The sequence below is a fragment of the Taudactylus pleione genome, unplaced genomic scaffold, assembly GCF_031769625.1.
Source record: "Taudactylus pleione unplaced genomic scaffold, aTauple2 ptg000672l, whole genome shotgun sequence".
Lineage (NCBI taxonomy): Eukaryota > Metazoa > Chordata > Amphibia > Anura > Myobatrachidae > Taudactylus > Taudactylus pleione.
In genome coordinates this window covers 666,560-690,986 of record NW_028285074.1, presented here as the reverse complement: position 1 = coordinate 690,986, position 24,427 = coordinate 666,560, and the positions used below count along the sequence as shown (strand labels likewise).

The 24,427-nt window shown below is 48.5% G+C and overlaps 1 long non-coding RNA gene and 8 other non-coding genes across 9 annotated transcripts; all 9 read left to right on the top strand.

Moving 5' to 3' along the window:
• The first annotated feature begins 12,862 nt into the window (after positions 1–12,862).
• Positions 12,863–19,785, top strand: LOC148478181 (uncharacterized). The gene is made up of 10 exons (XR_015872435.1): positions 12,863–12,918; positions 13,774–13,868; positions 15,183–15,235; positions 16,064–16,131; positions 17,124–17,173; positions 17,368–17,468; positions 18,145–18,190; positions 18,498–18,557; positions 19,486–19,521; positions 19,693–19,785. It is a non-coding gene; the product is annotated as an uncharacterized LOC148478181 (long non-coding RNA).
• LOC148478189 (small nucleolar RNA SNORD50) lies at positions 14,538–14,605 on the top strand. The gene has a single exon (XR_015872443.1). It is a non-coding gene; the product is annotated as a small nucleolar RNA SNORD50 (small nucleolar RNA).
• LOC148478188 (small nucleolar RNA SNORD35) lies at positions 15,282–15,371 on the top strand. Its single transcript, XR_015872441.1, has one exon. It is a non-coding gene; the product is annotated as a small nucleolar RNA SNORD35 (small nucleolar RNA).
• On the top strand, positions 16,395–16,462 carry LOC148478187 (small nucleolar RNA SNORD50). The gene has a single exon (XR_015872437.1). It is a non-coding gene; the product is annotated as a small nucleolar RNA SNORD50 (small nucleolar RNA).
• On the top strand, positions 17,227–17,316 carry LOC148478186 (small nucleolar RNA SNORD35). Its single transcript, XR_015872440.1, has one exon. It is a non-coding gene; the product is annotated as a small nucleolar RNA SNORD35 (small nucleolar RNA).
• On the top strand, positions 17,671–17,738 carry LOC148478185 (small nucleolar RNA SNORD50). The gene has a single exon (XR_015872438.1). It is a non-coding gene; the product is annotated as a small nucleolar RNA SNORD50 (small nucleolar RNA).
• On the top strand, positions 18,342–18,431 carry LOC148478184 (small nucleolar RNA SNORD35). Its single transcript, XR_015872442.1, has one exon. It is a non-coding gene; the product is annotated as a small nucleolar RNA SNORD35 (small nucleolar RNA).
• Positions 19,349–19,416, top strand: LOC148478183 (small nucleolar RNA SNORD50). Its single transcript, XR_015872439.1, has one exon. It is a non-coding gene; the product is annotated as a small nucleolar RNA SNORD50 (small nucleolar RNA).
• On the top strand, positions 19,558–19,632 carry LOC148478182 (small nucleolar RNA SNORD34). The gene has a single exon (XR_015872436.1). It is a non-coding gene; the product is annotated as a small nucleolar RNA SNORD34 (small nucleolar RNA).
• Positions 19,786–24,427: the final 4,642 nt, after the last annotated feature.

Below are 24,427 nucleotides of genomic sequence, written 5' to 3'. Positions count from 1 at the left end.
AATGGGCTTTCCCCCCTGCACCTTCTGCCTGATTGCCTCATCGTACCTGTGCCATACAGATCCTCCGTATTCCTTGTACACAGAATAGATAAAATCTGTATACTTCAGCAAGCCTGCTCCTACCTCCGGGTAGGCCTTTATATAACAGCCTGTGTGGGCAAACATACTGCTGAGCCAGTGCTCCATGGTCTTGTAGGCCTCAGTCTGTCCTCCCTTAACCGCAGCTCTTTCCTTGTCCCTTAAGCTCGCCTGTGTTGCCGAACGAATGTCCACAAACGCGCCCTTTACAATCTCCTTCTTAGTTTGCTTCAGCAAGTGCCTTGCCACTGACCCCAGGACACAGCCTACCGACACCCCTTCCGGCCGGAACCCCTCTACCTTCTTTTGCTGTACCTGCAATGCTGCTGCGGACTGCACTGGTGGTTGCTCCTGCTGCTTTGTAAAAACTGCTGAACGTCCTTCTGCACGTCCTGCGGTAAATGCTTGTCTGAATTGAATTCCTGCTGTAGCAGCAGTGGCAGCCCAGGTACTGCGCGCTGCTCCCTTGAGGTGATGCGAACTGCTGACAGGCTGACCTTGCGGGCGATAACTGAGTGCTTAGGCTCCCATGGGGGGATGGGTAATGCTGTATGTGGTGGTGTATGGGTAATGGCTGGTTACACGGGGGTCCCAGACAATGAGCGGCAACTATATGTAAAGCGGCCTCAGATCGGCTGGCGGGCCATGGGATTTCCCGATGCATCCCGCCAGCTGGCATTCGCGAAGTATTGTTATGTGTGATAACAAACATACCGATACTTGTCCGTATGGGTTCGCTTACTCGGTTTGTTATTTTGCCAAGACCCCTGGATGCTACGGAGACCAGCGCAAGGATGGAGGTGAGTATCAGATCTTTAATTCAGGTACACACATTGGAATCTACTTGGAGAAGGGGACAGAAACATCTGGCAGTAGGTAAGTATGTATAAATGAGTAGGTAAGTATGTATAAATGGGATAGGTCCATGTAATAAACTTTTACTGTATACGGTGTATGTGTACTGTGGTTTTTTAACTATTTATTTTACAGTGGGGGTACGGGTGCTGGCCGCCTGCTGCCATTTGTAGTTCCACAAGTGCTAAAGGGCAGGCATGCTGGCACCTGTAGTTCCACTGTAAAATACAATAGTTTTCAACTATTTAACACATTATTACCCCTGTACCCACAGCCCAGGGGTGCAGGGAAGAGCCCCGGGCTTCAGTTCAATCCTGGGGTTTCAGTAGAAAGGGGACCCCTTTTTTAAATATAAATGCTGGTTTTAAATATATGTTGACCCCTACGTAATTTTTTTTCCCCTATATTTAAAACCAGGACTGGCCCTGCTGCCAGGTACTGGTTCCTAAATTATGGTGGAATCCTATTCATTTTGTTCCCCGTAATTTTTGGAACCAGGACTAGCTGACCAGTCCGGGGCTGGTTATGGCTTTTGGGGAGAGGACCCTATGTAATTTTTTTTTTAATAGAAACATTTTCCATTAAATACACATGCAGAAACATACACAAATCACACTGATCTGTGTATGTTTCTGCCAAACTCGCAGCTCAGGAGGTTCAGCGTTTGAAACTTCAATTTCTAAGCGAGTTTGCTCTATTCTCACCTGAGATTGTAATCTCGATTCTTGGTAAATTTGCAAACTGCATCTTTTTCACGAAAAGTACTTCCGAGTTTGCCTGATGGTGAGAAGATTCAGTTTGCGATCTCACCCGAGTTTTACGAGTGAGAAGATAGAACGCTCTCCCAAACTCACCCGAGTTTGCATTTAGTAAATTTGCGAGATGATAAACATGCCTACACTCACCCGAGATTGTCATCTCAACCAAACTCGAATCTTAGTAAATTTATCCCTTAGCTCCTGTATGCGAAGCCTATCAATCTGTAATTAGGAAGAGGGAGTAAGGCTATCATTAACATCTGCCATGTTTCATAGAAAGCGACAGACTACAACAAAGGATTCTGTGACGTCTAGGTTACTGCAGACCGGGCAGGTCCTCAGGCAGAGTGTAGCTGTAGACAAATAATGAAGCTGAGAGGGAAAATCCAAAACATTTGGGCAGAAAAATAAAAAGTCTCAAATCTGGCTCAACCAAAATATTCGGTGACAATAAGGTGTGGCATATTATGTCGACATTGAAAATATAGACTGTCGTCATATAGGCACCATAATGTTGACATGGTCTATGGACCTCATTCAGAGTCGGTCGCGAGCACCGAAGCGCTCGTAACCGACTCGATGGTTTCACCTGCGCACGCGCAGCGGCCGCACTGCGCGTGCGCAAGCCCCAGAGCGACAGAGAAACTCTGTCGCTTCGGAGCTCGTTACCAAAGGGGCGGCTGTCGATGTTGATCGACAGCTGCCCCCGTTTAGTAGGCGGGCCGGGGGGTGGTTTCCAAAACGGAGGCGTTCCTTTACGAACGCCTACCGTTTTGTGGGCGGCCGCACTGACATCATCAGTGATGTCAGTGGGGAGCTTCCTGCTCCATCAGAGCAGAAAGCTCCCTGGGGCTTACGAGTGCCCAGACCCTACCCTAGGGTCTGGTCATAAGCCCCGATGGTCGCGATGGTGATCACCATCGCGACCATCAACCTGGTCAGTCGTTAAGCTGTGGGTGGTAACCCACAGCTTAGCGATCGACAAGGAAGCGGCCGTTCAGGATGCAAGCGGCCGCCCTGATTCTGTGCGACCGATTGCATCTAACGACCGCCTCTGAATGAGGTCCAATATGTCGACAATCAATATGTAAACAGTCATATGTCAACAAGGATCATCATGCATACTTGCCTATTCTCCCGGAAGGAGCAGGAGACTCCCAGAAGGAGCGGGGGCCTCTAGATTTTTCGGACAGACCTCCGCACCCCCAGAAGAGTGACCTGATCTCCTGTGTCCCATTGAAGTGGGCAGGATGGAGAGATTATACAACCGGAAATCAAGGCCTCTATGGAGGAGGCGGGACTAATATTGCGCAATCACATCAATTTAGTTCCACCCCCTCTGTACGGACTGCGATTCCCAGTGGTATTATCTCCCTATTTTGCCACGGCAGGGGAGGGGCCTAATGACTTAGGGTTAGTGACAAAAGAAATAGCCACTGACAGGCTGGTCACATTGCTGCATTCTAAAATTTTAATATTGCGCTTAAAAGTTTAGGACATCGAACATTTCTCATGTGTTCAAAAAAATAAACACTTAAGGGGTGTCACTGCTGTGACTGAAGTCCCTGCATTGCATCCTGCATAGCTGCCACTCATCCTAATGAATGAGCACTTATATAAATTACATCTTTAATTGACAGTTCTGTAATGCTGCATACACACGGTTTCAGAGCTGTCAGATTTTTACGATAATGATAATGGTCGATGCGCGGCCACGTATGGTTGTTATCGACCAACTACTGTCATCTGTGCAAGCAATCAGACCTGGTCGATATCGACCAGGTTAGCCTGCTCACTGTAGGTTATAGTCGTTAAGGGGTTACTGCATGTGTTGGATGAACATCCAACACATACAGGACAATCAGACAATGATCGTCTGATCGTTGCCATTGTACCGTGAGTACGCAGCATAACTGAGAAGTGCTGCAGCAACTGAGGGCCTGAATCAGACCCAGACGCAACGCAGCGCACATTCGTAGCCGTCAGGGGCAGGGTATGCAAATTCCGCGATACACGACCAGGTTTAATGACGCCCTCTATGTCTTAGAGAGACGGCAGAGTGATCGCACACTGGTGTAATGACGCCCACTTTTCTTTCTTAGTACACGTCATCTCCAGGAAGTGTATGATTATTCAGTAACATCGAGAGCCATCGGAGCCGCACGCAGCGCTTCAGGTACACCCTGCCCCACCGCAAGCACTGCGTTCACTGCAGGCTGAAATACAACCAGGTAACGTGTACAATGACGCTTCCATGCTAATTATGCTCAGACATGCCTGCGTACGTTCATCCACTCCCCTGTTTTCTAGAACCTACCCCTGTTACCACCCACAAACGGCACAATCTGTCACTCAAAGTAATGCTCAGTCTTTGTGCTACGAGCGCACGATTCACGATCGCAGTGACTGGTTCACGCTCGCGCACTGCGATGCATGTGCAGATGGGCGACTATCGACCATAGCGTACGATCGCAGCTTAGCGACCAGGTCTGAATCAGGTCCTGAGTGTTATAAGCAACACAAGTCACTTCTCATGTTGTGCTAGTTCATCTTCAAGCAAAACTAAATGAGAAGTAGTCCACATCAGCCTTTGGGCCTAATTCAGCATGGATCGCTATTGCGAAAGCGGCTGCGTAATCACACGCAATTCTGCTGCGAAAAAATGCTAATGTTTGCAACCACCAGTCCTGCGTATACATCAGTAACATCAGACCCTCTCGCAAAATTACAGCAGCTCTTACCTGTTGTAGGACGTTGTAGTGGCTAATTTATGCACGCCCATGTAACAGCGTTCAAACGGACTGGCACGCCTGCGTTTCACCGACCAATCCCCCCGTCACCACCCTTAAATGCTGATGTCCCGTCACTCACTCTGCGATGGCTTTCTATGTGCGAGCGCGATTGCAGTGCGATAACAATGCTGTCCTGCGCACGTGCACTGCGGTGCATACGAATGCGCGGTACGCACCATCGACCGATCTGGGTGGGATGTAGTCAGAATGCCGATGCTCGGGAAGCCATCTTACGAAATCCTGTCGTCTAAGGGCCTGATTCAGAGCCGGACGCAATTAGCGCTCGCTCGTCCAGAAAATAGGGGTGGCTATTCAAATGAACCGTTCGCTGTTTGCGGTCTGTTCACGCCTCTAGGTCTGAACGAGCGAACAAAACTTGCGGTCGTTTTTTGGGAAACTACGCCCCCTGGCCGCTCGCATCCTACGTCATGTCCGCTATTTATTAGATTAATCGAGTACATCGACCAGCGTATGAACTGCTCGCTATTCTTGTGGTTGGTTTTTCCTACCACAATCTTGCGAGCAGTTCTGGCTATTAAATAACCCAGTGACGTGGTCAATGACGCTGCTGTATTAATTATGCACACCCATAAAACGCCCGTTTTGACCTTTAAGCACGCCTGCGATCGGATCCCCACTCCCCGTTTTCAAGCACCTTCCCCTGTTACCACCCACATACGCCTCATTCTGTCACTCAAATTATCAGGCATTCGCTATTTTGCGAGCACATGAATTTCGGCCGCACTGACTGGTTCGCGCATGCGTATTACGATCCGTACGCATGCGCAGTTGGCCAAACATCGCTCGGAGCGAACAAGCGGCCGCTTACGAGCGGCTCTAAATCAGGCCCTAAATCCCGACTTGGTACTAATGATAGGCGTCTAAATGCCGACGCCTATCTTTAGCCCGTCACCGGAATCCCAACAGACGGCTTCCCGAACAAAGGTAAACGGGAAATGTTAGCACTTAGCGGCAGGGGGAGGGGTTAGCTTAAGGTACCCCCCGGGGGGACTTAGGGCTAGGCACCCCCACGGGAGGGTTAGGTTTAGGCTAGAGGAAAGGGGGGGTTAGGGTTAGGCACCCCCCTGGGAGGGTTAGGTTTAGGGTGTGGGGAAGGGGGGGTTAGGGTTAGGCACCCCCTGGGCAGTGGCGGGCTGGGCCGGGGGGCAGGGTGCCATGTGCCCCCCGGGCCGCAGCGTCATGCGGGCCGCAGGTCGCGGTGCAGACTGTGTCACTGTGACACAGACTGCACCGCGTGTGTATCGCTGACCGGACGGAGTTCGGTCAGTGCTACACAGCACAAACACACAGCCGCCGGCTCCGGCAGCTGTGTGTTTGCTTTAGCAGCTGATGAGGGTCAGACAGACTCTCATCGGCTGCTGCTCCCACTGCCAGAGCCGGACATCTTCCGGCTCCCGCAGTGGGTAATGGGAGCTACGCGTCACTCCCATGACGCGTCACTCCCATAATGCAAAGCGGCGGACGGAGGAGCTGATCTCGGCGGCGGGACCAGGAGCAGGAGCGGGTGTCAGGTAAGTGTGTTTTTTTTTTTTTTTATGTCTCTACTGCGTGGGGGGGGGGATCGGGGACTACTGGGAGCACTACAAGGGGGGGACTACTGGGAGCACTACAGGGGGGGAATACTACTGGGGGCACTACAAGGGGGGTACTACTACTGGGGGGGACTACTACTAGGGGCACTACAAGGGGAGGGGACTACTACTAGGGGCATTGCATAGGGGGGAGGGGACTACTACTAGGGTCACTACATAGGGGGGAGGAGACTACCACTGGGGGCACTGCATCGAGGGACCACTGCTGGGGGCTCTATATAAAGGGCAATAGTGGGGGTACTGCATAGGGGGAAGACTACAACTGGGGCCACTATTTAAGGGGCACTGCATAAGGGTTACCACTACTGGGGGCACTATATAAGGGGCTTACCAGGGCCGTAGCTAGGGTAGTGCGGCCGGTGCCATCGCACAGGGCACCACAGGTCAGGGGGCACTGGTTGGGCCTACCAAATTTCTATTTATTATCATTCTTGTTTGTAGCTTCCTCTTATTTCATCCCCAGCATCTCCTGGCCTCTCCTATACTTTCCCTGGCCCTCCCCCATGAAGCTATGGCCCTTTTTTGGGTGCATTATGTCCCTTTGAAAAATGAGGGGGGCGCCAATGCTCTTTCTAGCACAGGGCACCAAAAAGTCTAGTTACGGCTCTGGGGCTTACTACTGGGGGCACAAGGGGCACTGCATAGGGAGGATCACTACTGGGGGCACTACTCGAGGCCTGCATAAGGGTGTCCTCCTGTGGCACAGGGTGGCACTGCATATGGGCACTACGACAGGGGGCTGCCCGTAATCTTTATTTTTACCTTACATTAATCCCATATGGACCCGCCTCCTCCCTAGAACACTTGAGGGGGGGGCGCCGTAGCACGCACGTTCTTTCGGGCACCCTGGCTACACGCTACTCCTCTGCCAGGGCCGCCTGCATGCATTTGCCCCCCAGGCTAAAAGTTGCCAGCTAGCCCCTGCCCCTGGGAGGGTTAGGTTTAGGGTGTGGGGAAGGGGGAGTTAGGGTTAGGCACCCCCTGGGAGTTTTAGGGTTAGGCACCACCAAGGGAGGATTAGGGTTAGGGGGAGGGAGAAGGGTAGGGTTAGGCTAATTACCTGCCCCATCAGGATTCGGCGGCTTCGGGCTTCCAGTGTCGGTATTTCACCCGGCGGCTATGTAGCCGCCGAGATTTCATACCCAATGCATCTGCATACACGGTTACAATTGCGATCCATGCTGAATCAGGCCCTATATTCCCTACCACACGTTGTGGAAGGAAACGGGAGCACGTAGAGAAATCCCATGTAGACATGGGGAGAACATACAAACACCACACATGTAGTGCAGTAGTTGGCTTTGAATCCATGGCCCCAGTGAGGTAAGACAGTAATGCTAACCACTGTGCCACTCTGCTACATAACCAACTATGCCTTAACCTGACCTACATTTGCCTTCTTTTGAAAAATCATTTCTGCAAGATGACATACCATCGAGGAGGTGTATCTTGCTCTGCCCAAGGGGCGTAACTTGCTCAACACATGGGGCGCATATAGTGGTGCCCAGGGGCGTGTCTAGCACTACCGTTTGAAATGTATCATGATCTCCTCAATCAATTTACAGAACTGTCTTATATGTCAGCACTTATTAACATGAAGATAATAATACATGTACTAGCTGTAATATGGCAAGGGCTGTGGCAGGGGTGTCTCAACATTTTAATGCCGTTTCATGGGTGTGCATAAATTAGCCATTGTTATTTCAGTCTCAGAATGAGAGGAGAGCTGCAGTGTTTGCGGCTGGTCAGCCCTCCCGCAAGGGCAAGATGGCTGCTCTATGTGCATCGATGTTACCGATATTTACGCATGTAAGCGATGTTGCACGCTGATGAGAAGGCAGCATGCTCGGGTGATCTTTGCAACCACATTTTTGCAGCTACGTTCCGTATGAAATCGCAACTGCGAATGCATTAGCATTTGTCTCTGAATCAGCACAAGCTTGACAAGCCATCAGACACTGCACTGAGATTTAACCACCCACAGAAGAACCCAGGCCATGCCTGGGCTCTGCGGTAACTCAATAAGCTGCTGATCCTCCTCTGTTTCTGCCTCCTGTTCTCTATGAGTCAGGTGGGGAAGTGATGTGTTTCTTAGGTAAGTGATGAGCACAGACAGCTTCAGCCATATTTGGTTCAGCAAAATTGCTGCAGGAGATTTAGGGCCTGATTCAGACCAGTATGCAAAGCAGTTGAGTTTCGCAGCCATCAGTATGCATGGTATGCAATTCAGCGATCGCACAGCAAGGCTTAAGGACGCCCTCTATGTCTTAGAGAGCTACAGCAGAGCGAACGCCATACATGCCGACGTTTCACTCCTTCCTTCCGGGAGGGAGCTGTCGGGCTTTCTCGGCGGGGGGCGGGTCTCGGCGAAAAGGGGGCATGGCCCGGCGGTGACGTGCATTTTGGGGCGGAGCATGGGGGCGTTTCATCGCGATCAGTCATCGCGGCTCCGCCCCCTCTTTACAATGCCGGTTTAAAGGCATTGTGAGGCAGGGGGCGGGGCCGTGAAGACGCGATTCAGCGCGAAATGCGTCACTGGCCCCTCCGCTGCCGGGATTTTTATAGTAAGTGCAGGGGGGGGCGGACGTGTCGCTGATCGCGGGAGGCTTGCCTGCTTTGCCGGGAGGTCGGGAGCGGCTCCCGACCAAATCGGGAGGGTAGGCAAGTATGGCGAACGCACTCCGGTCTAAAGACGCCCACTTTTCCTTTGCAGCACACATCATCTCCAGGGAGTGTATGTAATATCAGTAACATCGGAGCTGCTCGTAGCCCTTGAGGTAGACCCTACCCTGCTGCAAGCACTGCGATCACTGCAGGCTGAAATCTAACCAGGTGACGTGTACAATGACGCCTCCATGCTAATTATGCATATGCACGCCCATGAATCGCCGTTAGAACACACAGGCAAGGCTGCGTTTACAGATCCACACCCCCATTTACATAGACCTTCCCCTGACACCACCCACAAACGGCACATTCTGTCGCTCAAAGTAGCGTTCAGTCTTTGTGCTACGAGCGCACGATTCACGATCACAGTGACTGGCTCGGGCACTGCGATGCATACGCATGCACAAATGGGTGAGCATCGGCCATAGTGTGCAATCGCGGCTTAGCGACCAGGTCTGAATCAGGCCCTTAGTTCCCTAAATATACCACCCTACACTACAGAAGACATTAAGCAGCCCAGGGATGGTGGAGGTGTGTTGTAGGGCACAAATCTCCCTATCCTGGCACCTAGAATGATCAAAACCCATAACAACAGTTCCCTCTTTCATATGATATGCCCCCTACTTGTTGTTTTCTGGTGGTCAGCAGGCAATAATACCCTATATTACTACAAACAATAAGTTGTCCACAGTTGGAGCAGATCGGGACAATGCAGTCGAGCTCTTAGAGACTGACCCACTGAAATTGTGACAGTAGACATGTATGGACTTCATACCTCCCAACGTTCGGAAGGGGGGTACAAATAGAGGGTAAGGCCCTGTTGCATGCTCGCGATGCACATCTTGTTGTAGGCGTGCCTGCACATCATACCCTATTGCTCGTGATGCTAGGGGCATGCCCAGCGCTTCCCTTCCACAGGACACTGTGGCTAGGGATGAGGCTAAGGGGGCAATAATGATAATTTGTTGGGGGCACCAGCGGGGGAGCAGCAGCTGCAATCCTGGGCAGCAGGATGGAAGGGTGGGCTGCATATTGTTATCCCCTCCCTGGGGCTGTGCTCTGCAGCAGAAGGCTGCACGGTCCCTGCCTCTGAGTGAGCCCTCCTCATCTTCACTCACAAGAGCAACCTCAGCTGGACTTTCCTGACAGGCAGCTGCTGGATGATACTTGCTGCTTCCCAGAACACTGAGTGGCTGTAAGAGAAGTGGATTACAGAAGAGCTCCAACAGGTAAATTGGGGTATAAGGGGTCAGGTGTGGATTATGTTAGCAATAGTAAGAATAAGGGAGGTAACGTGTGAAGGCTTTAATGGGGTAAGATGAAGGGTTACTTTTAATGATACTGAGAGAAGTTATTAGAGGGTTAATGTACATAAAATAGAATTATGGAGGGGATAATTATATTAATTGCAATAAATGGGGTTGTTACGATGATGCTGAAGTAGTTAATAGTTTTTGAGGGAGGGTTATTGTTAAGAGAATTATATTGTAACGCGATCAAAAGTACTCTCTGTATAGAATGACAATCATAGGCCCTCATTCAGAGCCGGATGCTCTGAGCAGAGCGCTCGCTCTGAATGAGGGCCGTCCTCAATAAAAATGGAGCATCCTCCTGGACGCTCGTATAGCTGTGGGTCACCACCCACAGCTCATACGAGCGTGCAGGATGATGGTCGCGATGGTCTTGACCATTGCGACCATCGCCAGTGCGACCAGAAGCCTGTGGTCGGGGTTTTCGACCACAAGCCCTGGAGTGATTTTGGCTCTATCAGAGCCAAAATCACTCCCACTGACATCACTAGTGATGTCAGTGGGGCCGGCTTCTGACGGTAGGCGTTCCCTTGGGAACGCCTCCGTCTGGGAGGCACGCCTCCGGCACACCCACCAAAGGGGGCGTGCTGTCAATCAACATCGACAGCACGCCCCCTTTGATCAGACACAACGAGGAAAGTCCTTCGCTCGTCGCGTCTGGCGCATGCGCACGACGGAGCTCCCTCCGTCGTGCGCATGCGCAGTGCACACCATCGACCCACTTGCGAGCGGACAGCCGCTTGCGAGTGGGTCTGAATGAGGCCCATACTCCTCTATATTATATGGAGATCACCGATGCTTTATATACTGTATGGTAGCCAATGATGCTCTCCATATTATATGGTGGTCACTGTGATGTTCTCTGCATTATATGGCGTTCATATAGGTAGAGGGTGACTAATATCTAATTGGGAGGGAGTGGATAGGGAAGGGGTCTTCCCATGGGTGGGATGGAAGTATCAAATCAAAATGGCTGGGGAGTATGGAACGTGTAAATTTAGGAGAGTACTGACATCTTCATTTCATAGAAAATAAAAGCACAGAGTTAAGCTGGGCATCCACTATACAATTTTCTGTCAGATATCTGTCCAATCTGGCTGGTTGGAATGAAATATATACTGCCCTTAATCTCTCATGCTGGAATAAAGTGCACTTCTAAGGGCCAAATAGGAATGAATAAAAATGATTTTAATAAGTGACCTGTAGATCACGGAATAAAAAGGAAATATGCAAATACATAAAATAAACATACATCAAAAAGGACATATATACCACAATACTAAATACATACTATGCACATCATGTGGTACCTAGGCATATATACACTAACTAAAAAGGAGTTGATCGGACACATAGAGAAAAAAAACGTGATTGTCCAAAGTATTATAAAGTGACAAAATAGTATCAGCTGAAAGAAACAAATGTAGCTGTTTATGTAACAGATTCCTGATTGTGGTTAAACGTAACCACATAACTGATATAAACAATCAGCGTTTAAAAGGTGATTCCTGGGGATACACCCTCATAACATATTGAATAAATGGTTTGAATGTCAGTACTCCTTCTGAGTGTAAAAATTGAATGAAACGGGTAGGATGAACAAATGTCCCATCTGAATAAATGTCACAATGGTAGAACAATTTTCCGGGTTGTCTGTTACATGATAGTTCAGCCGTTAGATGATCTAAAAATATGTCCAGTATCACCAGATTATATCTGTGTACAAGTCTCAGCGGAGTACTGGAGGTTGGGGGCTAAACTCTACCTTGCCGCTGTCCCACCGCACCCTAATGCTGTACCTGTAGTGGCTGGGAGCCCAGCGCTGGGTGGCAACACTGCGTGCCAGGAGTCTGTGATCATAGGCAGCGTCCATCTCTGTGTATGCCTGAATCGTGAGGGACACAGCGGGCATCAATCAGCGGCCAGCTTCCGTGATCAGCTCCAGTCTCAATATTAGCCTGGCTGTATAGACTATGCAGCAGGAGGTGGATACTTGGTAGTGATAACACAGTGGAAAATGTGCGGACATTGGTAGTGTAGCCGGATCCCCAGGAGCCTTTGAAAGAGAGCAGCAACGCGTTTCGGCAACCACTGTAGCCTTTTTCCAGCTGGGACCTGGTAATGTATGGGAGCAAATGACAGTCGATCATATGGTTTTAAACACTGAAGAAAGGTCTAAAAAAATTGTTCAAATTGGTTAAATTTGTGTGTTTTAACCAATTTGTCTGAACGACCATTTTTAGCTATTTTCTAGTGTTTGTGAGCAAATGGACGATTGTCATTTGTTCCCATATTTTACCAGATTTTCATTACAACCAGCCAGATATCTGACAGAAAATTGCCTAGTGGATGCCCAGCTTAACCCTCATTGATCCCAGCACCACATAACAATCACCAAGTGGCTGCATCATAATAATAAATCTCTTGCAAGCCTGTGCTTAGTACTACCGCAAACCCAGCTCTTCAGTATATAGCTGTACATCACATTAAATACCGTATCAGTACAACAACTTTAGGACTTGTGAGATATATATACAAGTCTTTATATAATGACCTCCATCATCCTCCTCCCCCCAGGGACACAGCTGAGTTGCTCCCTCTCACTACCCCAAAATGGCAGCTCAAACAGCACAACAACAAATGCTTGGTGCTCCCCCTAGTGTTCTGTTTAACGTCACTTCCGTTGTCACAACCACATGTGCCAGTAATGGCGCCGCGCTAGCAAGCTTCACTTTTCATGGGAGACACGCCCATTGCCAGTACTAAGAGGTCATATCCGGCCCCTGGCTAGTATATATGCGGCCCGCAGCGACCGGACGTTCTCTCTTACCTCGTGGCTGTAGAGGTGAGTGCAGGCGGCGGGTGTGCTCCGGGTTATTACTATTATAACACTAGTTATAGCCTTATACAGTTACTGGGTGCTGTGGGGATACACGAACCAGCGTGCGCTGCACCCATTTCATTGTGTGCATTAGTCTCCTTTCATGGTGCATGGCGGCCTGAGAGCCCCCTGTCTCCCTTTCTAATTCCCTGGGCATCCTTTATGGTGTCAGCTAGTACTCTATATAGAACCCTTTGTCTTGGTTCTGTATCAGATCAGCGTTTCATGCTGTACTCCAGTGTTTCTTACTTCCAGTCCTCCGTGACCCCTAACAGTGCATGTTTTCCAGATCTCCTCCTAGTCTGTACACCGGTGCATTCATTACTTGCTGACACTTTAATATATCCAATGAGTGGTGATGACTGTTTCACCTATAATACTGAGATGTGAATAATGTGCACTGTTGTGGGGTCCCTGAGGACTGGAGTTGGAGGCTTTGGGATGGGTAATGCTCATACTAATCCTTAGTACAGGTTGAGTTTCCCTTATCCAAAATGCTTGGGAACAGGGTTTTTTTGGATATTGGACTATTCTGTTTTATATATGTGCATACCATAATGAGCACTTTGGAATGGCCCCTAAATCTAAATAGTTTGTAAGCAAGTGTCACTATCTCAGCCATGCTAAAATTCTGTATTGGTTTTCTGTGTTTCAGAATATTTGGAAATGGGAGACAACTTGTACTGTGCTCTGTATTTAGTTCCTGTGTGCCTATAATGAAAGCAGTGTCTGTCTGTTCTTAAGACTGGTGGAAATGGCTCTGAGCTTTCTGGCATCTGGGTCTTAAACTACAACTTTAATGTGCCCTTTGTCTTTCAGCTCTGCAAGAAGTGTCTCCTGGAACCGTCCTTCCTGAGACGTGGAATGATGCCGGAGTCTTGTACTGATATCCTGGATTCTGATCTGCAGGGCAGGTATGCAACAGGCTCTCATTACAGAGAAAGATTTCATACATGTACTTGAAACATATTCATTACTTGCTGTGACTGCAAGTTGGAACTACAGTTTGATGTCAAATCCCAAAACAAGTCTGCCCCCAGCATGGTGGGTAGGAGTCTGGAGTTCAGCTATTGGTAGCAGTCCAGGGTGCTGTTCAATTGGTTATGGTGTAATGCGCATGTTAGTCTCACAATAGCCTATAAATTGGACCAGTTTAGTATGCACCCTTGTGTTGGTGCACTAAAATGTTGAACATAGATGGTGTTGCAACTGCATGTCACAGGTTTTGCATATTCAATAAGGGGTGCTACAGAGGTGATTTCTGTGATGTACAGTTGCAACACAATCTTAAGTTGCACATTTTAGTGCATTAACATGTAAGAGTGCATATTAAACTGGTCCAATTTACAGGCTACTTGTTATCCTTGCCTTCAGAGGCACAATGATGGTTGCTGCAGATCCTGGGGGTTTTTTTTATAGAGCTTCTCTAGGTAGTATAGATTTTTGTTTGATAGGAAATAGTAGCTCGTGTCAGTTAAATGGGTGGCTCTAGCTTCTCCTGTGGGGTACAAACCAGAATGAAGACCCACATAGACAGGTACTACTTCAATCAGGCAGCAGAGAAATCTTACACACTAGGATGTGAACAATGATGAGTCTATCCCGAACCTGACTTGTGATGACACACTATTATGGATCTGACTGCTGAGTTCACTACTACATTCTGCTAATTAGACCTTAGGTATGTGTTTAGTCAGTTTTACTTTATGGTAGTAATTTCCTGTGCATGTTGATTGTGGCTCATATACGGCACTAGACTGACTTCATATAGCAGGTAATGTAGTGTTCAATCTAGGTCTGGCACCAAGCCTAGATAAAATGCACATCTTTGTGTCCAGGGAAATGGGGGGTTTCTTTAAGACTCATACCCTTCATCACTCTTAGGGGGTGTACCCAGCACTTGCGGGTATCCTGAGCTGCCCCAAGTGCTGCTATCATTGTGAATTGATACTGGGTACGTGCACCTGGCATTCATTCACTGGCTGTGACCGTTGCACTGCTATTTTCCTGATCTGTGGGTGGGGAAGGCACCTGCAGGCTGTTTCAGTGGGTTGCTGTGCCAGAGGGCAGGATGGTTTTTGCCCTTTAGAACTAGGGCAGGGTGCCCTGGTAAAACAGCCTAGCGGGAACACTAGCTAATGTAAGCACTTTTCATGCTCTGAAGTAATTTACTAAATAGCTTTTGCTAGTCGCTGTATTTTAGACTTAAGAATTTTCTTCATTCTTAGGTTGTTTGACCGAGCCCTGGTTGCAGCCTGGAAGGAGCCATTACATACATTTGGTGAGTATTGCATTAACTGGCTTTTGTTTGATGCCCTGTGTTGCACTGCAAATGATGTCTATTCTCACGATGGTCTTCCAAGTCTCAATGCTGAGGCTGTGACGATGATGCCAATTGGCTTTACTGATGCAGTGCTCTTGGTAACGCCAAAATGGATGAATTGCAGGTTTAAGGATGTCTGAGAATAAACGCTGAGCAGGCCTATGGGCTGCTTCAATTAGCTGTACCTCTGATTGTCCTGTAAGTTGTGCATATGGTCTTGCAGTAGCCTAGGGATGGACATCAGAAGCCCACCATCAAATGATGGCTGGACTTCTGTCACTGAGACTTTAGATGTGATAACTAACATGCATCAAAGGAATTTGATGGGCTGGAGGCAGTTTTGTTTAGTGCATGTGCAGTAGCACCCTTAGGTCTTCACTGATCAGCTGATTTCAGCAATATCTTAACGAATGGCTTTTTCTTCTACACCATTCAATGGCAGCCACAATCGAATGATGAACATTACTTTTGAAAGGAAGACATTGATGATTGTGACATCGGAAGCCGATGTCCATTCTTAAAATAGCCCTGAACTCGCAGGTTTTTCTTCAGAGCCCTGTAAGGCTCAGTACAGAAATCCATGAGGGATGTGCTGTAGATGAACCTACAGCAATGGCACCTCACAGGGCTAATTGAATTGACCACCTGGCTTGAAGGGGCTGCTAATAACTGATTTAAGTCAATTTGTCCCTTGTTCATTCTGATCTGAACCCCCCCCTTAATTTCTGTATTCTGTAAAAAATGTCCCTTCATGCATGAATGGTGACCACTTTCTTTTACTTTCAGTCCTGAAAGAATCTGTCTTCCTCTATTGTCCTGGCTGATTGGTGGAATAATGGCTTCATATTATACAGGTATCCTATTCTCCTAACACTAGTGTACATGATGGAACAGTCATATGGCTGGTGGGCTGTGATTTGAACATTCTTGGTGTCTACTTAGAATAGAACCTAGTGTAAAGTAGGCAGGTACTCCTGTGACTTGGTTACTTATAGTGGGCAGCAGAATAACTTTATCCAATTATTTACAGAATATGCTGGTGCTAGATAGGTGTTGATACAATTCAATGATGCATTGGGCTTTGAGTAAAGGGTTTCATTAAAGCTTAAACTTGCCTGAACAATGATGAGTCTATCCCGAACCTGACTAGTGATGACACACTATTATGGATCTGACTGCTGAGTTCATTACAATCCACTTAAACCTAGGTATTGGTGTCTACTTGTATCACTAGCTGAAGTACCTACTGTTGCCTGGGTTTAAACCTTAAAGTTTTTTTTATATCAATCCATCCAGTGGAAGGTACAGAACAGGCTCCCCGGGTCAAAGTTCTGGCTGGCACATGTGTGGTCTGACTAGGACCCCAACCACTCAATTAGTCATCCCAGACCAATTGCCTCCCCCTCTGAAGTTTTTGTCCATATCCATCCAGTGGAAGGCTAAGAACAGGCTCCACAGATCAAAGTTCTGCCCAGCATACACCAATGTAAGGTCCTACCTGGACCCTAACCCTCCTAAAACATGGCCAGGATCCAACTGTACCAACTCATATTTTTCATTCCAATCTGTGCAGGGGTGTACAAATGCATAACCGGACAGACCTATATAAAATTCATTAGTTTATTTAAGAAGAAGTTTTCCTAGATGGTGCTTTTGGTTTAGAGGGCCCTGACCACATCTCAACGGGTTATGGAAGTCTACGTCTAAGCGGCAGTATGCTGCTCAGATCCTGGTGTAGGGGATTAATGTCAGATTGCAGTCTCTCTGCTGTAGACCTTAATGATGCCAATAGGCACTTACTAAAAGTTTGTTTAGGGGTGTTAAGTTCTGCTTTCTTTGCTTTCAGGTTTTCGGACCAAGCCCTGGTTGCAAACTAGGACTGATTATAGAAACAATGTAAGTGGTTATTGAGCTGATAAATGGTTTCCATCTGAGGCCCTGTGTTACACTGCAAATGATGTCTATTCTCACGATGGTCTTCCAAGTCTCAATGCAAAGGCTGTGACGATGATGCCAATTGGCTTTGCTGATGCAGTGCCCTATGTGATGTATAAAACAGATTGCAGGAGTAATTTGATCTTTTGTTCTAGGTTCTAATCTGAAGATGGATTGGGTTGCATGTCCTCCTACAGAAGTCTGCAGTGCTAAGCTGCTGTCCGCTCCATGATGTGACGGCCCAACAGAACTTCAGGTGCGCAGAACCGTGTGACTTGGAAGCTTAATGCGGTCTAGCCATGCTAGGGACTTAATAGTTTCCTCCCTAAAAGAACATAACTGTTTGCTGGTTCATTGTTCTGTCTGAGATGACTGGGGTTTGTGCTTAGGACTTGCATCCTTCTAGAACGGCATTGGTTAGCCCATGGTAAACCACACCAGTATCTTGTATCATACCTGAACGATGATGAGTCTATCCCGAACCTGACTTGTGATGACACAACTTTATGGATCTGACTGCTGAGTTCAAGGTTTTTACTGTAGCTGTATGGTAAACCGGGACCTTCTGCCAGTACATGTTAATTGCATGTCTGAAGGATTGTTTGGTTTCTTGAATTGTGTTGAAACTTAAATGAAATGGGCAGAGTAATCTATAATTGCAACCTGACTCACTCTGCACTTCCAGGCCACCTGGGGGAGGGGGGGCGACCTACAAAGCAACCCACACAATTCAGCTAGTGGGTTGGGGCAATAATGTTTAGCCCAAACACCAGATTTGTAGAAGCTTCTAGTTCAGAAGCACTGCATAGTAATCATTTGGAGTCCCAGCAATTCCTCCTAGACAGATTTAGTCCTCTTGGCGAAGTGTTTATAGAAGAATGAACTCTTCTGCTGTTTCGGCATGATTGGTCTAATATACTTTCCTATTGCAGGATATACAGAACATGAATCTGGATGATGAGACTAGGTGAAACAAAGGTATGTTTATCAAAGCATTTTTCCAGTTTGGGTTAAGTAGACCAATCTAGAACCAGTTACCAAGGAAATGGATTCTGAGGCACAAGCTGTGATTTTGGATTGGAAATCAATCTGTTAGGTTGTGGGAATATCTGTGTTCTGGACTTTGTAGTGCAAATGATGTTCATTCTCACGATGGTCTTCCAAGCCTCATTGAAGAGACTTTGACGATACTGCCGAATGGCTTTGCTGATGCCCTGCAAACATCTAGACTTGTGGTGTAGGTTTGTGTTCTGTGACTAAACTCATGTACTTCATTTTCTGACAGTGTCTTCCAAGCCGTGCCTTAATCTCAAGTGTCTCTTCAGATGACTCTGTGGCCTGTCGGGTATGTACTGCAATGATGTGGCATGAAGGTCTTGTCAGCTTAAGTGATCGTCATGTCTTAATCAGGCTTTCAAACCACTATGGTTTGATGTGTAGGGTTTTTATCCCAAATGCAAAAAAGTAATTGCAGGAATTCAATGCAAGTCTGAATACAGCTCCCACAGCTATCCAATACTGTGCTGTTTGCCTGGTCAGGAATTGGTTAAGTTGGAGAATGCCAGTACTCTCGACTTGACCTGGTCGGCAAACAGCTGTGCACCTGGCACTCTTGTCAGATTTCTCCTCTCATTCCCAGGGGTGCAAGAAATCCTTTAGCCTGCCCAAACAGTGCAGTGAATTGAATAGCTTCCGGAGTGCCCTCCCCACTGCTATTCATCATGAATTGAATTCCCCCCCCCCCCCCCCCCCCACCCTTGTAGCTTTGGACAGTACCTAGTGTCAGACCTGTTAACAGGCTTTCCAAACACTCCTGTTTAGCTGCGGTCTTTATTTTGGCCTGTTCTCATCTAAGATTGCTACAGTAGCTTAAACTGTCAATGAAACGGGTTTTCCCAATTTGTTTTTATAGAATTGCTTAGTGGCTATAGATCTATATTATATAGATATCAGCACTTGTGGGTATTGAAACTGGCCGATATGTTGCACATTTGGACATGTTTTTTTGGTTTGGGGTAAGATGTTCCCAATGACAAGAACACCAATAGCATATGTATGATAGGCTTTGGTCTTAAACACTGTCTTTGAGTGGGTTTTATAGAAATGTCAAATAGTAGAGTTTCTAACCTCCTACCTGAACAATGATGAGTCTATCCCGAACCTGATGTGTGATGACACCACTTTATGGATCTGACTGCTGAGTTCTTGCTGCTTCTAAATTACTGACCCGAACATACTGATATCTGGAACTAAAACTTTTTTATTTTATGCAGATTGTTGGCAAGTAAAGGTGGATGAGGACCTGACTGGTAAGTTACATCATTTACTAAAACACATGTATGTAATCTGTCAATGATGCTTTGTATTTTACCTACATTGTTTGACTTGTGTATGAGAAAATGATCACATTCTGAGACAGACTTGGCTGTCTGAGTAATACGCCTCATGTTCCACCAGATCTAACATTATACTCTCTGCAGGGAAATGGAAAGTGGATGGATCTGGTGCCGCAATATATTGATCTGCTAGCAAGATGAATCATTCAATGATAATAAAAGTCTCTAAGAAACTAATTGGTGTTGGCTCTTGTGTACAGTGTGGGAACAATGTTTAACATTATCTAATGATGCAGAAACCTGATTACATAATCTTGGGGGAGATTATCCATTCCTGTGACCAGTTAAGATACCTCTTGTATAGTGCCACATTGTCTGTGCTGTACTTGGGTGATGGAGCCCAATACCCAAGTAGGGGACCAACAAGCAACATGAACAGTGATCAGGCATAACATGCAAGGTGCAACTAGGTGTAGCACATGAAGCCTAATATAGGACATGCAGGTGGGCCAAGGCTTGTCCTAGACTACTTCCAATCTAGTATGGAGTGGTGAGGCTGAGTAGAGGGGCAGGTGGATCTAATGGCACAGATTGTGGGAGTTTGCAGAGGGGACAGTTTTAAAAGTGGGGAAAGGCAGAGGTGTCTTAGATGGGTTGTGCTTGCACAATGGACCCCCCCCCCCCCCCTTAGAAGGCCTTCTCATAAACAACCAGTGGGTACCCCTGGGTCTTCACCCTGGTATGCAATAGGGAAGCCGGCGGATGTAATCCTGACAGCCGGTTTCCCGACTGCTTTATCCTGGCGAGGGTTAAATGACAGGTGCCTAAATCTAGATGCCTGTCTTAACGGGATGCCGGTCTCCCAGTGCCGATTGAAGGGATGTCGGGCACCGCTGTGGGGGGAGGGTTACAGTTGGGCAACCCCCAGGAGACTTGGGTGGTGGAGGAAGGGGGTTAGGCACCCCTAAGGAGGATTAGGGGGAGGTTAGGTTGGTTAATACTTACCTTGATCAGGATTTTCAGCCATGTTGGCCAGCCGCTGTTGGGATTTGAACCGCCAGATACCGATTCCTTCACCCTTGCCTAGAACACAATTGCAGCCTAGTAGAAATTGGAAAGGGTTTGTTTGCATTGGAGGGAATAACTAGTTTGACGGCCATAGCTGGGTGCACACTAATTGTGTACCCAGCAATGTGACTCCCACCTTGCTGATGGGCTGACTTATCAGTTGGCTGGTACACACTAGACCACATGTTCTCAAACTGTCCTCAGGACCCCAAACAGTGCATGTTTTCCAGGTCTCCTCACAGAATCACAAGTGAAATTAACTCCACCTGTGGATCTTTTAAAATGTGAGTAATGAATACACCTGCTGGGTGATCTGGAAAATGAACTGTGTGGGGTCCGGAGGACCGAGTTTGAGAACATCTGCACTAGACAAGCCAGTGCCTGACTGCCCAATATATTGGCTGCTCCTGCTGCAGCATGGGGTTGTCAGCTGCACTGTCATGTTGGGCTACATGTAGTGCTGACCGGCTGACTACCCCACGGGAGTGCACACAGAACATGGTGGGTACACACTTGACGGGCAAATAGTTGAAAACAATTGCTTTGTGTACCCAGCTTGATTTACAATCAATTAGTCTGTTCTTGATTAAACCTAATCTTAACATCGCAGCTGTTTTTTGCCACTGCCAGAAAAAGTATAAAAAAAAATTAAAAGCTGGTTCAACCCCTCATGTATGTCTGGTACAGATATAGGATTGCTGCGAGGCAACTTCAGTGTCAAATGTAAGACTTATGCATGAGGAGTAATCACTTTGAAACCTGTACTTCTAACCCATAAATGGGTAGCCTGACAACCAAAGTTGAGTTTTAAAAACTGAGAAAGGGGGGGGGGGGTTTCTGCAAGTCTGTTATTAAAATTAGAACATTGTATCAAACCAGTAACTACAAAAAAATAAACATTTTAATACTGCAGCATGTAAACCCCTTTTCTACTTCAGGGTCCATAGGGGGTCCACAGGGTTGACCTTGGGGTATAGCTGGATCTGGATCCATGGGCACCACGCAGTTAAAGCTTTAGCTGCTCCCAGGATGCACTTGGTTCCGTCCTCCTCTATACCCCGGCCACAGCACCCCAGTTTGAGTTGGTGCCCGGCCAGAGTCGGGTCACCTGCGTGGGGGGCTGCAGGAGCAGCCCCCAAAAGCTTTCTATTTAAAAAAAAAAAAGAGCCTGTTAGATTTTTATTTTAAAACAGAGGCTCTAGTGTGGCAGCGACGGGCTGTCTATGCAGACGCCCACGCTGCCGCCGCGATGCCAGTACTGCACTGGGGATCGCGGCGGGAGGCCAGAGTCCGTAGTAGCCGGACTCTGGGTCCCTCCCTGGACTGCTGCCGGAGTCGCCGGGGACAAGGTAAGCCGCGAGTCGCCGATTAGCGGCGGCTTGCGGGTTTTGCCTGCAGATGCAGTCCTTTGCCCCCGGTCCTAGGGGACAGACCGGGGGCCGCTAGCGGTGGCGGTGGGCTCCCCCTCTGAGGAGGAATAACCCGTGGGACCACTAGACCACCAGGGATATATGGCAAGCGGGATGCCGGCAAGCCCTGGGGTTAATATGCTAGCCAGGGGAGGAAGCCTTCCCTGTCAGCGGCTCCTCAGCTCAGCGCGCCTTTCAGCACGGAGTCTGGCGTCGCTGAGCTGCAGTTACACGGCCACTCCTCTGAGGTCTCCAGTGGCCATTTTCTCACAGTGGCAGCGCAGATCTTCAGGGAGCACGTGGACCGGTCCCCCTGTGTACCTCTCCCCTGATTAAGGACAGCGTACACAGCACTATAGCCCTCCCAGACACTGAATCTGGGCAGGTTGATTGTAGTGGAAAGGTGCAGTGAGTATATCTTCCTGCATGGTATGTGACTTTTGCTAGTGCTGCCTGTCTGTGCTTATTTTCTACTTACTGTCAGCTTATACCTATCCCTTTACTTCTCCTACAAGCCCTACAGGTGTGTGGGGGAGGGGCGTTTCTACTGACCTCACTTATATAGATCACTTATTTGTGAGGTCCGTCACATACAGTTGTGTGCTACTCAGTGCCATATTGTGGGCTGTTGTTCAGCACACCGGTGAGTGCGTTTTACTTCTACCCTGGTGCCAGATATATAATATATTCTGTCATGTCAGACGAGGAGGTTGAGCGCTCAGTGGCTCCGGTGTTGGCCTCCTGCGGACGCTGTTCTGCAGGAGTAGATAGGGAGGATTTGTCACAGGATGGCCTGTGTAGTCGACGCCAGGTGGCTCCTGGCCCATCCAGACCTTCTCTGGCGCAGGAACCACCGTGGGCGATGTTTTCTCAAGTGCTGGTGTCTATTGCGGATCGTCTGTCGGTCCCGACTGCTCTCCCTACTAGGGCGTTGCCCCAGCCGACCATCCCCCATTCCCCGGGTGTCCCGCAGTTATTGCGGAGTCCTCCTGGGTCTCAGTCGGTGGGTCCCTATGCGGGGTTGCCTATGTATATACAGGCTTCCCCTGTGCCGCAGCAGCCTGTGGTACCTTTTCAGGCCCCTATGGTGACTCCTCCACCCTGGGTGGATGTGCTCTCCAACTCCGTGCAAAATTTGGCGGCCGCTTCCTCGGCTTTTCAGTCAATGTTGCAGACTGACATGCCTTCTAGGATTTCAAAACGCCCACTCATGACACGGGCTGCTCAGGTATCGGACTCAGAGGGTTCCTCAGATGATGGGGAGGTCCCTGATGACACTGACTCGGACGCCTCGGTCCAGGAAATGGATACCAAGTCGTCCATTAATGTGCGAGCACTAGTTAGGGCGGTGCGAGCTATTCTTCTTATAGAGGATGAGGCACCGCTTCCTAAGTCGAAGTTTCCTAGTTTAAAAAAAATTAAGGTGGCTTCTGCGGTGTTTCCCCTGTCGGATCAGTTGACTGATCATATGGCGGTAGCTTGGCAGGCGCCCAGTAAGAGATTCCTTCCTCAGAAGCGGTTGGCTTCTAATTACCCCTTCCCTGAGGCACATTGTAAAAAATGGGAAACTCCACCGGCGGTGGATTCCCATGTCACCCGTTTAACTCGGGGCGCCACCTTACCATTACCGTTGATATCCTCGCTGAAGGATCCCACGGACAGGAAAGTTGAGACTTGCTTAAAGTCTATTTACTCCCTCTCCGGGACGGTGGCCTGACCGTCCATGGCCATCTCCTGGGTGGCCAAGGCCATTGAGGGGTGGGCCAATGCATTGGAAGATACCTTCCCGGACGACGCTCCGGATGTCCAGCGGGCGTTGTTGGGACAAATGAGGGACGCTGCTTCTTACATTGGAGAAGCTTCTTTAGATGCTAGTCTGCTGACCTCGCGGGTATCGGCTGCAGCGGTGTCTGCCCGCCGATCCTTATGGTTGCGGTCCTGGAGAGCGGACTCTGATTCAAAGAAAGGTCTGGAGGCCTTACCTTTCAATGGGGAATTACTATTTGGTCCGGACTTGGACAAAATAGTGGAGACCCTGGCTAAATCCAAGTCGGCCTTCCTCCCTTCGGCGGCACTGCCTGCTAAGGTTCGGAGTTCGGCTTTTCGTTCCTTTCGGGTTCAGGGTAAGGCGAAAGGTCAGTCCTTCCCGAGACAGTCTGCGAGTAAGACTGCCTCTAAACCCAAGAAGCAAGCCTGGAGTGCTCGGCGCCCTTCCAAGCAGGAAAATAAACCTGCGGCCTGATGGGACGGGCCTCCCTCTGGGGGACCTCAGAGTGGGAGGCCGACTTCTATTTGCCCAGTGCTGGCACAATACCACCACGGATGCCTGGGTTCGAGAAGTGGTCTCCCAGGGGTACGCCCTGTCTTTTCGGCACAGACCACCCCACCAGTTTTTCTGCACA